The following is a 13,779-nucleotide window of genomic DNA, read 5'->3' on the forward strand; positions in this document are numbered from 1 at the left end:
GGGGGTGGAGCCAGGCGGTTGGTCTCCACCCACCAAGGAGGAGGGAAAACACAGGCAGTGAGAGTTAAGCTAAGGAAGTGGAAGGAGGAAAGTAGTAGAGAGGAGAAAAGTGACAGCAAAGAGCCTGAAGTTGGTCCGGGTGTGTGGCCCGGACAGGACAGCAAGGTTGGCAGGATGTGGTGACCGTCTGCAGTGGAGGCCGATTGGAGTCTGCCGTAAGGACCGTGGACGGGTGGTGACCCGGCCGTACCGGACCGGTATACAAAGAGAAGACAGCACCATTGGCAGGGGCCTTTCGGATCCCGGCAAGGCTTGGTGTCGCCGTGAATTTGCCAAATCCGTTAGTGAAGGGGACCTCAGGGTTTCCAAACAGCCAAGTCACGATAGAAGGCAACCGTCCAACCGTGAAGGGGAGACACAGCCACCGCCAAGGGCAACCGTCTCCCAGGGCCAGCGCCTGTGGGCAAAAGGTGCTCCTCCGGCCCATATCCAGGAGGGGGAGCGGGTTACCGGTGGGAAACCATCACTACCAACACTGAACTTAGGTGCAGGGAGAGACAGTCATCACTAACCTGCAGGGAGGAACAACCGCAGCCGTCCGAGGGACCCGTCCATCCAGCCACTTGTTTTACCGTGAACTGTGTCATCATCATTGGGCTGAGTGAGTACCTCCGTGCCATGCGGCACAGCGCTGCCCCTGCGACCCTGCACCTCATCAGGCCCCGCAACCCGCCTGTCATCCATCTCTACCCCATCACCGGGCCCCGGGACAACCAACCCCCCTACCCACGGAGGGGAGAAATAACAACAAAGCTGCTCCCTGTCACAGGCTCCCGGGATCCACGTCCAGAGCAGCGGTGGTGTCCACACAATCACCACAACCGTGGGTGGCGTCACGGACAATATCCCCAAAACCCAAACCACCCCTTTTCACTCACGGGCGAGGAGCGCCGCTCGAGCCTCCGGGATCCGGCCATCGCTCGAGCCACCGAGCAGTAGCAGCCGTAGAGCAGTGGCAGCCGGACCCGAGCAGTGGGAGAGCGCAGCGTCCCCTCCTCCGCCCGCGACACTTTCAGCTTGGGACTGGTGTGGAGGGTAAAGTGGATGAGGATGCGCAGGAGGAGGAGGAGGCTGAGGAGCATGACATTCCGGAGCTGTAGAGTGTGGGTGAAACCCTGACTGAGGTAGGGCCTGCAAAACTTGGTGTGTGAAGGACGTGTTCCGTCCCTCGCTCAGACTGGGTCCCAGCTTCCACAATATTAACCCAGTGTGACGTCAACGAGATGTAGCGGCCTTGCCCACATGCACTTGTCCACGTGCCTGTGGTTAGGTGGACTTTGGCTGAAACAGCGTTGTTCAGGGCACGTGTGATGTTTTGTGACACGTGGTTATGCAATGCGGGGACGGCACACCGGGAGAAATAGTGGCGGCTGGGGACCGAGTAACGTGGGACAGCTGCCACCATCAGGTCGCGGAATGCTTCTGTCTCAACCAGCCTAAGAGGCAACATTTCCAGCGCAAGCAGTCGCGAAATGTTAGCATTTAGAAGTGTGGCATGTGGGGCGTTGGCAGTGTATTTGCGCCTGCGTTCAAAGGTTTGCTGAATGGATAACTGAACGCTGCGCTGGGACAAGGACGTGCTTGATGATGGTGTTATTTCTGCGTGGGCAACTGCAGGTGCAGGGCCGGAGGAGGCTTGTTCGCGGGCAGCATGGACAGGGGATTGGCTCGCATGCACAACAAGCGAAGATGTAGCAGTGACATCAGCAAGCACTGCTCCTCGACTCTGTTGTACATCCCACAAAGTCGGGTGCTTGGCTGACATGTGCCTGATCATTCTGGTGGTGGTCAGGCTGCTAGCTTTGGTACCCCTGCTGATGCTGGCACGGCAGGTGTTGCAAATGGCCTTTTTAGAATTATCTGGAGCCAACTTAAAAAACTGCCAGACTCGGGAAGACCTAACATTTGTACAGGCACCTTGTGTCGTGTTGTTCCGGGGAACAGTTGCCTGATGTCTGCCTGGGGCCACCACCCTGCTTCTTACTGCCTGTTGGGATGCTACGCCTCCCTCCCCCTGTGCACTGCTGTCCTCGCTCTGCATATCCTCCTGCCAGGTTGGGTCAGTTACTGGATCATCCACCACGTCGTCTTCCTCTTCCGCACCCTGCTCCTCCTGACTTCCTGACAATTGTGTCTCATCATCGTCCACCCCTTGTTGAGACACGTTGCCAACTTCGTGAGAACGTGGCTGCTCAAATATTTGGGCATCTGTACATACAATCTAGTCATGGCCCACTTCAACAGGAGCTGGCGAGAGGCCAGAATGTGTGAATGGAAACGTGAACGAACAGCTCTTCCGAGTGTCCAAGTGTGGGATCAGTAATGTCCGTGGACGTGTACTCGGCCTGGTGGTAGGAAGGAGGATCAGGTTCTAAAATGTGCGGTGCAGTATCACGGCTACTGACACTTGACCGTGTGGAAGACAGAGTGTTTGTGGTGGTGCCAATCTGACTGGAAGCATTATCCGCTATCCAACTAACAACCTGTTGACACTGGTCTTGGTTCAAGAGCGGTATACTGCTGCAGTCCCCAAGGATTTGGGACAGGACGTGCGAGCGAGTAGATGTGGCCCTTTGTTGTGGCGAAACTAGAGCTTGCACACGACCTCGGTCTCTGCCTTCACCACCATCACGTCCACTTCCTTGTTCGTTGACAATGCCCTTGCGCATTTTGCAATGCTGTGCTGATGTGTATTCACTAGACTTGTGCGTTATATCCAAGTTTTTGCAAAACGCACACAAGTGCAGCGGAAAGCTGCCACCAACAGGCACACACGTGCGGTTTTTAAATGCAAGCACGGAGGCACTAAGAACCTAACAGGTCTCTATCCAGGGACAACGTGGAGCCTCCCAATTTTTGGCTGCCCTGCCAAAGGGCTATACTACAATAGACCCACTTCCTTTCAATGGGCACTTCATGTTTACAGGCCCTCATGCACGTCTCTATCCAGGGACAACGTGGAGCCTCCCAATTTTTGGCTGCCCTGCCTAAGGGCTATACTACAATAGACCCACTTCCTTACAATGGGCACTTCATGTTTACAGGCCCTCATGCACGTCTCTATCCAGGGACAACGTGGAGCCTCCCAATTTTTGGCTGCCCTGCCTAAGGGCTATACTACAATAGACCCACTTCCTTACAATGGGCACTTCATGTTTACAGGCCCTCATGCACGTCTCTATCCAGGGACAACGTGGAGCCTCCCAATTTTTGGCTGCCCTGCCAAAGGGCTATACTACAATAGACCCACTTCCTTACAATGGGCACTTCAGGTTTACAGGCCCTCATGCACATGTGTATGCAGGGGCATTGGTGAACCTCACAATTTTGGACTGCCCTGGCAAAGGAAAATACTACAAAGACTCACTTCCTCAAAATGGGCACATTAGACTCAAGAGGCCTTCATGTACGTCTCTTCTCAGGGACATCGGAGTGCCACACAATGTTTTACGTAAAATCTTTCATGTATTAATCTCAAAAAGTAACATACACCAGCTCTATCTCACTATTGGGTATGTGCCCTTAACATTTCTGCCATGAAAAATCATTTTGGGGTCATTTTGGAAGGTTTTCTGGTGAGTCCGTAAAAATGGCGTAAAACGCGGACAAAATTGTTCACAGCTGTGACTTTTGAGTGATAAATGCTTCAAGGGGTCTTCCCCATGCTGTTGCCATGTCATTTGAGCACTCTTCTGAGACTTTTGTGCCATTTTTAGGGTTTCTACATGCTGCCGGGGGTCATTTCACAAAAATACTCGGGTCTCCCATAGGATAACATTGGGCTCGGTGCTCGGGCCGAGTACACGAGTATCTTGTGATGCTCGGCCCGAGCCTCGAGCACCCGAGCTTTTTAGTACTCGCTCATCACTAGTAAAATATGTAATATTAATTGTAAATGTTTCATTAACCAAAAACACTTTCCTTCAGCAATAAAAAGGCCCCGTCAGTCACAATTCTGCTCTGCTAGCCAATACACAGTAACGTTTTGTCAGGTTTCATAGTGTAGTGGTCATCACGTCTGCTTAACACGCAGAAGGTCCTGGGTTCAATCCCCAGTGAAACCAATCTGTTCTTAGTGTTGAAATAATACGCTATCCAACTACAAAATATGAAGTTCTCGGCTTTGTTGCCGAATGACGGGATGTTTTGGCTTCCATCACAAACAGATCTACAAATTATTTTTTTTTTTTCCCCTGGCGGTCAAAACTCGTCTCTAAATGCCATTACTTTGCCGGATTTCACAGGTTTCATAGTGGAGTCATCATCACGTCTACTTCACACGCAGAAGGTCCTGGGTTCAATCCCCAGTAAAAACAAGCCGTTTTCGCTGTTGAAGTAATTTGCTATCAACCTGTAACATATGAAATTCTTTCTTTTGTTGCCAACTGATAATATATTTTGGCTTCCATCACCAAGAGAACTACGATTTTGGGTTTCTTTTTTATTGACCATTTTAGCAGAAAACATAATCCCATATTATAAAAATCCTGTTTGTTTCAAAATATATAGTTCCTTTAAATACAAACGCAAACAACTAAACTATGTGGAAAAAAGTAACACATTCAATGTAAACTTCCTTTTAAGCAAAATCCCTTTGTAGGAATAAAACTGGTAAAATATGTAATAAAAATTGTAAATGTTTCATTAACCAAAAATACTTTCCTTCAGCAATAAAAAGGCCCTGTCAGTCACAATTCTGCTCTGCTGGCCAATACAGTAGTAGTAGCTTTCCATCAGGTTTCATAGAGTAGTGGTCATCACTAGAGTTGAGCGCGGTTCGCGGTTCGAGGTTCTCCAGTTCGGGGCTCGAGTGATTTTGGGGGCTGTTCTAGATCGAACTAGAACTCGAGCTTTTTTGCAAAAGCTCGATAGTTCTAGAAACGTTCGAGAACGGTTCTAGCAGTAAAAAGCAGGGCTTTTTACGGCTACAGTGTGCAGGAGCCATCACTGGCAGCCTGCCACAAGCTGGTAACCAAGATAAACATCGGGTATCCAACCAAAGCGCTTTGGTTAGTAACCCGATGTTTATCCTAGTTACGTGCAGGAAGCCCACACTTCCCCGCTCAGCTCGCTCCTCCCCCTCCTGCCCGCGGCATGTACACATACACTCACACACACACACATACACACACACACACATGTGTTCCCGCTCGGCTTACCTGTGGTGATGAAGTCCCGCCATCCCGACCTCAGCGCTGTCACTGTCCTCCATGGCCACCGCTTGTCACATCACCTCTCGCTTCCGACCCGAGACTGACTAGCGGTGACGTCACGGGCCTCTCGCGAGACTTGGTGTGAAGGCTCCGGTCATTGAACTCAGTGACAGGGGCTGTCGGCAGTGCTGGAGATCAGCGCAGGTAATGTACCTCGCTGACAGCAGCACTTGTCATGCCCTGCAGTGACCTGGGCTGACCCATTGATGTTAGCTCAGGTCACTGCACTGCTCTCCCAGCCAATGGGGAACATTCTGTTCTTCATTGACTGGGACAGTGTGGATCGTCATGGCAACCCCTTGGATTACACCAGACCTGGATTTGTTTTTCATTCTAATAAATTGGTTAAAGAGGGAATGTTTTGGGGAGTGTTTTTTCAAATAAAAATGTGTTTGTCGTCTATTTTTTTTTATTACTGACTGGGTTGGTGATGTCGGGTATCTGATAGACGCCTGACCTCACCAACCCCAGGGCTTAATGCCAGGTGACATTACACATCTGGTATTAACCCCATATATTACCCCGTTTGCCACCGAACCAGGGCGCGGGATGAGCTGGGGCGAAGCACCAGGATTGGCGCATCTAATGGATGCGCCACTTCTGGGGCGGCTGCGGCCTGCTATTTTTAGGCTGGGGAGAGTCCAATAACCATGGACCTCCCTAGTCTGAGAATATCAGGCCCCAGCTGTCTGCTTTACCTTGGCTGGTGATCCAATTTTGGGGGACCCCTACGTGTTTTTTTTTTTAATTATTTATTTAATTTAAAATAACAGCGTGGGGTGCCCTCAGTTTTGGATTACCAGCCAAGGTGAGGTTGCCAGCTGTGGTCTGCAGGCTGCAGCCGTCTACTTTACCCCAGCTGGCTACAAAACTAGGGGGAACCCTACGTCATTTTTTTTTTCATTTTTTTGGCTAAATAAAAAGCTAAGCACCCCTTAGTGCCACATGAAAGGCACCAAAGGGTGCTCCACTTTTTCTCCATTTTTTCTCCACTTTTTCTACATTTTTTCTCCACTTTTTCTACATTTTTTTCTCCACTTATTCTCCACTTTTTCTCCACTTATTCTCCACTTTTTCTCCACTTTTTCTACATTTTTTCTCCACTTTTTCTCCACTTATTCTCCACTTTTTCTACATTTTTTCTCCACTTTTTCTCCATTTTTTTCTCCACTTTTTCTCCACTTTTTCTCCACTTTTTCTCCACTTTTTCTCCATTTTTATCTCCACTTATTCTCCACTTTTTCTCCACTTATTCTCCACTTTTCTCCAATTTTCTCCACTTTTTCTCCACTTTTTCTCCACTTTTTCTCCATTTTTTTCTCCACTTATTCTCCACTTTTTCTCCACTTATTCTCCACTTTTTCTCCATTTTTTTCTCCACTTTTTCTCCACTTTTTCTCCATTTTTTTCTCCACTTTTTCTCCACTTTTTCTCCACTTATTCTCCACTTATTCTCCACTTTTTCTCCACTTATTCTCCACTTTTTCTCCACTTTTTCTCCACTTATTCTCCACTTTTTCTCCACTTATTCTCCACTTTTTCTACATTTTTTCTCCACTTTTTCTACATTTTTTTCTCCACTTTTTCTCCACTTATTCTCCACTTTTTCTCCACTTATTCTCCACTTTTTCTCCACTTTTTCTCCATTTTTTTCTCCACTTTTTCTCCACTTTTTCTCCACTTTTTCTCCATTTTTTTCTCCACTTATTCTCCACTTTTTCTCCACTTATTCTCCACTTTTTCTCCATTTTTTTCTCCACTTTTTCTCCACTTTTTCTCCACTTTTTCTCCATTTTTTTCTCCACTTATTCTCCACTTTTTCTCCACTTATTCTCCACTTTTTCTCCATTTTTTTCTCCACTTTTTCTCCACTTTTTCTCCATTTTTTTCTCCACTTTTTCTCCACTTTTTCTCCACTTATTCTCCACTTTTTCTCCACTTATTCTCCACTTTTTCTCCACTTATTCTCCACTTTTTCTCCACTTATTCTCCACTTTTTCTACATTTTTTCTCCACTTTTTCTACATTTTTTTCTCCACTTTTTCTCCACTTATTCTCCACTTTTTCTCCACTTTTTCTCCATTTTTTTCTCCACTTTTTCTCCACTTTTTCTCCACTTTTTCTCCACTTTTTCTCCATTTTTTTCTCCACTTTTTCTCCATTTTTTTCTCCACTTTTTCTCCACTTATTCTCCATTTTTTCTCCACTTATTCTCCACTTTTTCTCCACTTTTTCTACATTTTTTCTATACTTTTTCTCCACTTTTTCTCCACTTTTTCTCCACTTTTTCACCATTTTTTTCTCCACTTTTTCTCCATTTTTTTCTCCACTTATTCTTAACTTTTCTCCACTTATTCTCCACTTTTTCTCCATTTTTTTCTCCACTTTTTCTCCACTTTTTCTCCACTTTTTCTCCATTTTTTTCCACTTATTCTCCACTTTTTCTCCACTTTTTCTCCACTTTTTCTCCATTTATTCTCCACTTTTTCTCCACTTATAATCCACTTTTTCTCCATTTTTTTCTCCACTTTTTCTCCACTTTTTCTCCACTTTTTCTCCATTTTTTTTCTCCACTTTTTCTCCACTTTTTCTCCACTTTTTCTCCACTTTTTCTCTATTTTTTTCTCCACTTTTTTCTCCACTTTTTCTCCACTTATTCTCCACTTTTTCTCCACTTATTCTCCACTTTTTCTCCACTTTTTCTACATTTTTTCTCCACTTTTTCTACATTTTTTTCTCCACTTTTTCTCCACTTTTTCTCCACTTTTTCTCCATTTTTTTCTCCACTTTTTCTCCACTTATTCTCCACTTTTTCCCGATTTATTACCCCGTTTGCCACTGCACCAGGGCACGGGATGAGCTGGGGTGAAGCTCCAGGATTGGCGCATCTAGTGGATGCGCCACGTCTGGGGTGCCTGCGGCCTGCTATTTTTAGGCTGTGAAGGCCCAATAACTATGGACCTTCCCACCCTAAGAATCCCAGACCACAGCTGTCCGCTTTACCTTGGCTGGTGATCCAATTGGGGGGACCCTACTTTTATTGTGTAATTATTAATATTTATAAAATAATTATAAAAAAGAGCCTGAGGGGACCTCCACATTGGATCCCCAACCACGCTAAAGCTGCCAGCTGTGGTTTTCAGGCTACAGCCGTCTGCTTTACCCTAGCTGGCTATCAAAAATGGGGGGACCCAACGTCATTTTTTTTTAACTATTTTTTAAATAGAAAAAATTAATGGGCTTCCCTGTATTTTGATTGCCAACCAAGGTAACGGTAGGCAGATGGGGGTGGCAACCCATAGCTGTCTGCTTTATCTGCGCTGAGAATCAAAAATACCGCGGAGCGCTACGTCATTTTTTTAAAGATTTATTTTTACAGCACTGTGATGTCCAGCAATCAAAATACAGGGAAGCCCATTTTATTTTTAGTTATTTAAATAAATAATTAAAAAAAATATATATGGGCTCCCGCTGCATTTTTTGTATTGCTAGGTAAGGGTAATCCAAGCAGCTACTGGCTGCTAACCCCCACTGCTTGGTGTTACCTTCACTGGCAATGGAAAATCCAGGGAAGCAGTTTTTATTTTTTTTGCCAAAAAACTACAAAAAAAGGACGTGAGCTTCGCCATATTTTTGTATGCTAGCCAGGTATAGCAGGCAGGTGCTGGAAGAGTTCTTCTATGAAAATGCCATTTTCTGAGGCGGCTGCAGACTGCAATTCGCAGCAGTGGGGCCCAGAAAGCTCAGGCCAACCTGTGCTGCGGATTCCAATCCCCGGCTGCCTAGTTGTACCTGGCTGGACACAAAAATGGGGCGAAGCCTACGTCATTTGTTTTCTAATTATTTCATGAAATTCATGAAATAATAAAAAAGGGCTTCCCTTTATTTTTGGTTCCCAGCCGGGTACAAATAGGCAACTGGGGGTTGGGGGCAGCCGTACCTGCCTCCTGTACCTGGCTAGCATACAAAAATATGGCGAAGCCCACATAATTTTTTCAGGGGGCAAAAAACTTCTGCATACAGTCCTGGATGGAGTATGCTGATCCTTGTAGTTCTGCAGCTGCTGTCTGTCTGTATGGAGAAGAGCAGACAGCAGCTGCAGAACTAGAAGGCTCAGCATACTCCATCCAGGACTGTATGCAGAATTTTTTTGCCCACCAAAAAAATGACGTGGGCTTCGCCATATTTTTGTATGCTAGCCAGGTACAGCAGGCAGCCACGGGCTGCCTCCAACCCCCTGTTGCCTATTTGTACCCATCTGGGAACCAAAAATATAGGGAAGCCCATTTTTTTTTAATTATTTCACTTATTTCATGAAATAATTAAAAAACAAATGACGTGGGCTTCGCCCCATTTTTGTGTCCAGCCGGGTACAACTAGGCAGCTGGGGATTGGAATCCGCAGCACAGGTTAGCCCGAGGTTTCTGGGCGCCTCTGCTGCGGATTTCAGTCCGCAGCCGTCCCAGAAAATGGCGCTCTCATAGAAGCGCCATCATCTGGCGCTGTATCCAACTCTTCCAACAGCCCTGGAGCCGGGTGGCTTGTTGGGTAATCATGAGTTAATACTGGCTTTGTTTTACTAGCCAGTATTAAGCCAGAGATTCTTAATGTCAGGCACGTTTGACCCGGCCATTAAGAATCTCCAATAAAGGGTTAAAAAAAAGACACCACACAGAGAAAAAATACTTTAATAGAAATAAATACACAGACACATTAGAGACTCCATCTTTATTACCCCCTGTCAGCCCTCCACGATCCTGCTCTTCTGTCTTCTTTCTAGTGTAGTAGTAGTGACGATTGTAGTGAGGAAGGATGAGGTTCACCAGCTCATCACTTGGGGCTGGGGAACCTCATCCTCACTACAATGCTCACTACAATCGTGCAGCCTTCACTCCGTGAGTGATCAGTGCTGGCTGTCAGCGGTAACAGCGGTAACGCTGACAGACGCGTTACCATAGCAATGGTGCTCTCGGAGCCGCGGTTAGCGGTGACGTCACCGCTAACTGCGTTGCTATGGCAACGGTGATCTCCGTTAATGACCGGCTGTGTCAGCCGGTCCCTAACGGAACGGGGAGTCGACCGTATGCTAGAGCATGTCGCCGGTACACGGCGATACACATATGTGCACCGTGTACCGGAGAGATGCACTCGCAGGTCCTACATGACGTGTCATAGTCATGTGACCAGTCTGTAGCCAATGAGATAATAGCCACGTGACTGGTCACATGGCTATTTTGACGTCACGATAGGTCCTGCATCTCTGCTGGCAGTGCTGGTCACGGGGAGGATTCAGCGATCATAGGATGGAATAGCGGCAGGAGACAGAGTGCAGAAGGGATCGCGAGGACCGGTAAGTGTTATGGCAATGTTTATTAACTTTTTGTGTACATTTATCATGCATTTTTATATGTTTGTGATTGCCTCTCATTATAGCCTATACGTTCGAGTTCGGTTCGTCGAACGTTCGACGAACTGAACTCGAACGGGACCTCCGTTCGGCGAACCGCCTCGAGCCGAACCGGGACCAGTTTGCTCATCTCTAGTCATCACGTCTGCTTAACACGCAGAAGGTCCTGCGTTCAATCCCCAGTAAAACCAATCTGTTCTTGGTGTTGAAATAATACTCAATTAAACTACAATATATGAAGTTCTTGGCTTTGTTGCCGAATGATGGGATGTAACAGACAATTATATTCCCAAATATTTCTTTATTTTAAGTATATAAATTAAATATCCACACCTACAGTGAATTAATTATAGTACATGTACCTTTGGTATCAAAGACAGTTCGCATACATATAGCATACAGTAGTTTATAGTACATATAGGTCCTTGATAACAAGGAAATTTGCATATAGCATACAATGATTATTCAACATAAATACAGGCCGCTCACTCCAGGATTATGGATAATGCTTCACAAACACTTAACTTGTGGGCTTATATGCTCTTTCCCATTATACTCATGGCAGACGCTATTATGATTTAAGCAAGTCCAGAATAGGCAAGCATATAGAATCCAGTCCCAGTATATTCAAAGTGAGTTTGACATCAAGCCTGTTAGTTTGATCTTCACCTCAACGCGTTTCCCCACATGAATTATTGTGGTTCATCAGGAGGCTACAAAAAGCAGAATATAGTCTATCAGGTTTGCATATTTGTATCATTAAAAATAACACATGCATGTGTGGAAAATAAACATAGACATAGTCAATATACATTGTATCTACTTGCCATAACAAAGAATCAATAGGGTATGCAGATCCACGGAGTCTTTCCTTAATGGAATCGGCGGTAGCACAGAGCGATCCTGTCAAGATAAACAGCCACTTCCGTCCCTGGAGACTCTATGGATCTGCATAACCGTGGAGGTTTATAAAGCCGGCATAACTTAGATCAGCTGTGTGCCCCTAGGTAAGATGGGCTGGCGCGTCATAATGCCGCTATTGCGCCTGCGTGCAGTAATTAAAACACTGCAGCTGTGTATCATGAATAGTTTATGAACGATGTCCGCACGCGTGCGCGGCGCATGACCCCACCGCGCATGCGCGAATTGTCACCATGACGTCAGCGCGCATGCGCAGTGCATCGCACCGCGTCCCGCAGGTGCACATCCATCTCAACTCGGACAGATTAGCTGCGGCCTTCCGTGTCTCATAATGCCACATCAAGGCTAAGTGCCGCATATGCCCATCTGATTACCCGCAATAAATATGCATAAATCGATAAAATACCGGCAATCACAGTGGCAATGTTAGTGCGCATGCGCGATGCGTCATCTCTGACGTCATAGCGCATGCGCAATACACCACATTCCGCCACACTCAGCCGTCTTGGGCAGATTACTATTGCGCCTGCGTATCGCAGCGAACCCTTGCGGTTACATATTGGCATATGATCTCTACAACGCCAATATATATTACAAGATGAAGCTTGCTTTATATATATAGCAGGTATAGATCATATAACTATTTTCAGTATATACTACCACATCGCTATAGGGCACACAGATCTGATCTTTACATAGACAAATATGCACGGCAGATACATTTCATGATCATAAATTAGATCTCTGTTGCATATATTTCTTTTACATAATCATACTTATATATATTCATATATTAATCAATGTAGCTTATTATACAACATAAAACAGGGGCCCTGTGTAAGATTAATAACGTATACATAAACAGGCAACCCTAGATGCAGAAATTTTCTCCAAGACTGATCATTAATATACTCCAATTTATCAAAGCAAGAAGATAAATTTATAATTCAATATTTTCCAAAAATTTGGATGAATGCCATAGGCATTCTATCTCTAATGTTATAGCGTTATAGGATATTAAACAGATAAGTCCTTAGGTACTTTTACATAGGTAGGAAACAACTAAAAGAGAGCAGTTCGTTAAGCCCTTTTGGAGATAAGGAACCCATTTTAAAAATCCATTCAGATTCTTTCTGTAGTAGAATTCTATCGAAGTCCCCCCCCCTTGGATTACGCCTTACTACTTCAAGTATAGAGAATCGGATATGCTTTATATCCCCGTGATGTATGGTATTTATATGCCGGGAAATTGGGGTATCCCTTTTATTCCGTATATCGGATAAATGCTCCCCTACCCTTCTCCGAAATTCTCGTCTTGTTTTACCTACATAGTCAAGGGGGCAGTTGCAGGTGGCTCTATAAACAACTCCTGTAGATTTACAATTACTAAAATCTCGTAGAGTGAAAATTTTTCCTGTTGCTGCACTTCTTACTATTTTACATGAATCCATAGAATCACAATAACTACAGGTCCCACATCGGAACATACCGCATATCTGTCTGTCCAGCCAAGTCCCTAACGGACGAGGTCCTTGATATATGCTATGCATGAGTCTATCTCCTATAGTTTGGCCCCTTCTATAGGTAATGCATGGATTGTTTGGAATATATTTGGCCAGATCTCTATCTGCCTTTAAAATATTCCAATGTTTGTTAATAATTCTAAATATCCGTTCAGATTGGACGTCAAAGGTACCGATAATACGTGTAATATTCAAATCCTCCTTTTTCTTTTTTGAAGACATAAGTGTATGTCTATCACTATCTCTGGCAAATGCATAGGATTGCTGTAAGATTCTTTTTGGGTACCCTCTGTCCAGGAATCTTCCAAACATATCTGAGGCCTGTATTTTAAAATCTACATCCCTGGAGCAGTTTCTGCGCACTCTCAGAAACTGCCCTTTTGGAATCCCTCTTTTTAGAGGGATGGGATGATGACTATCCCATTTTAGCAGGGAGTTAGTGGCCGTTGGTTTACGATAAGTTGCCGTATGAATCTTGCCCCTGTCATCTTTTGAAATAATTAAATCCAGGAATGAGATGGAATTAAGATCGTAAGAATAAGTAAATCTCAGCCCTAGCGTGTTCTCATTGAGATTAATAATAAATCGCTCAAAATCAATAGCTAGTCCATTCCAGAAGACGAGAATATCATCAATGTATCGGACCCATAGTCCG

At 45.3% G+C, this 13,779-nt stretch overlaps 1 non-coding gene across 1 annotated transcript; it reads left to right on the plus strand.

The window, feature by feature from the left end:
* Positions 1–4,051: 4,051 nt before the first annotated feature.
* On the plus strand, positions 4,052–4,124 carry TRNAV-AAC (transfer RNA valine (anticodon AAC)). Its single transcript has one exon. It is a non-coding gene; the product is annotated as a tRNA-Val (tRNA).
* The last annotated feature ends 9,655 nt before the right edge of the window (positions 4,125–13,779 follow it).

Source organism: Anomaloglossus baeobatrachus, chromosome 2 (assembly GCF_048569485.1).
Source record: "Anomaloglossus baeobatrachus isolate aAnoBae1 chromosome 2, aAnoBae1.hap1, whole genome shotgun sequence".
Taxonomy (NCBI): domain Eukaryota; kingdom Metazoa; phylum Chordata; class Amphibia; order Anura; family Aromobatidae; genus Anomaloglossus; species Anomaloglossus baeobatrachus.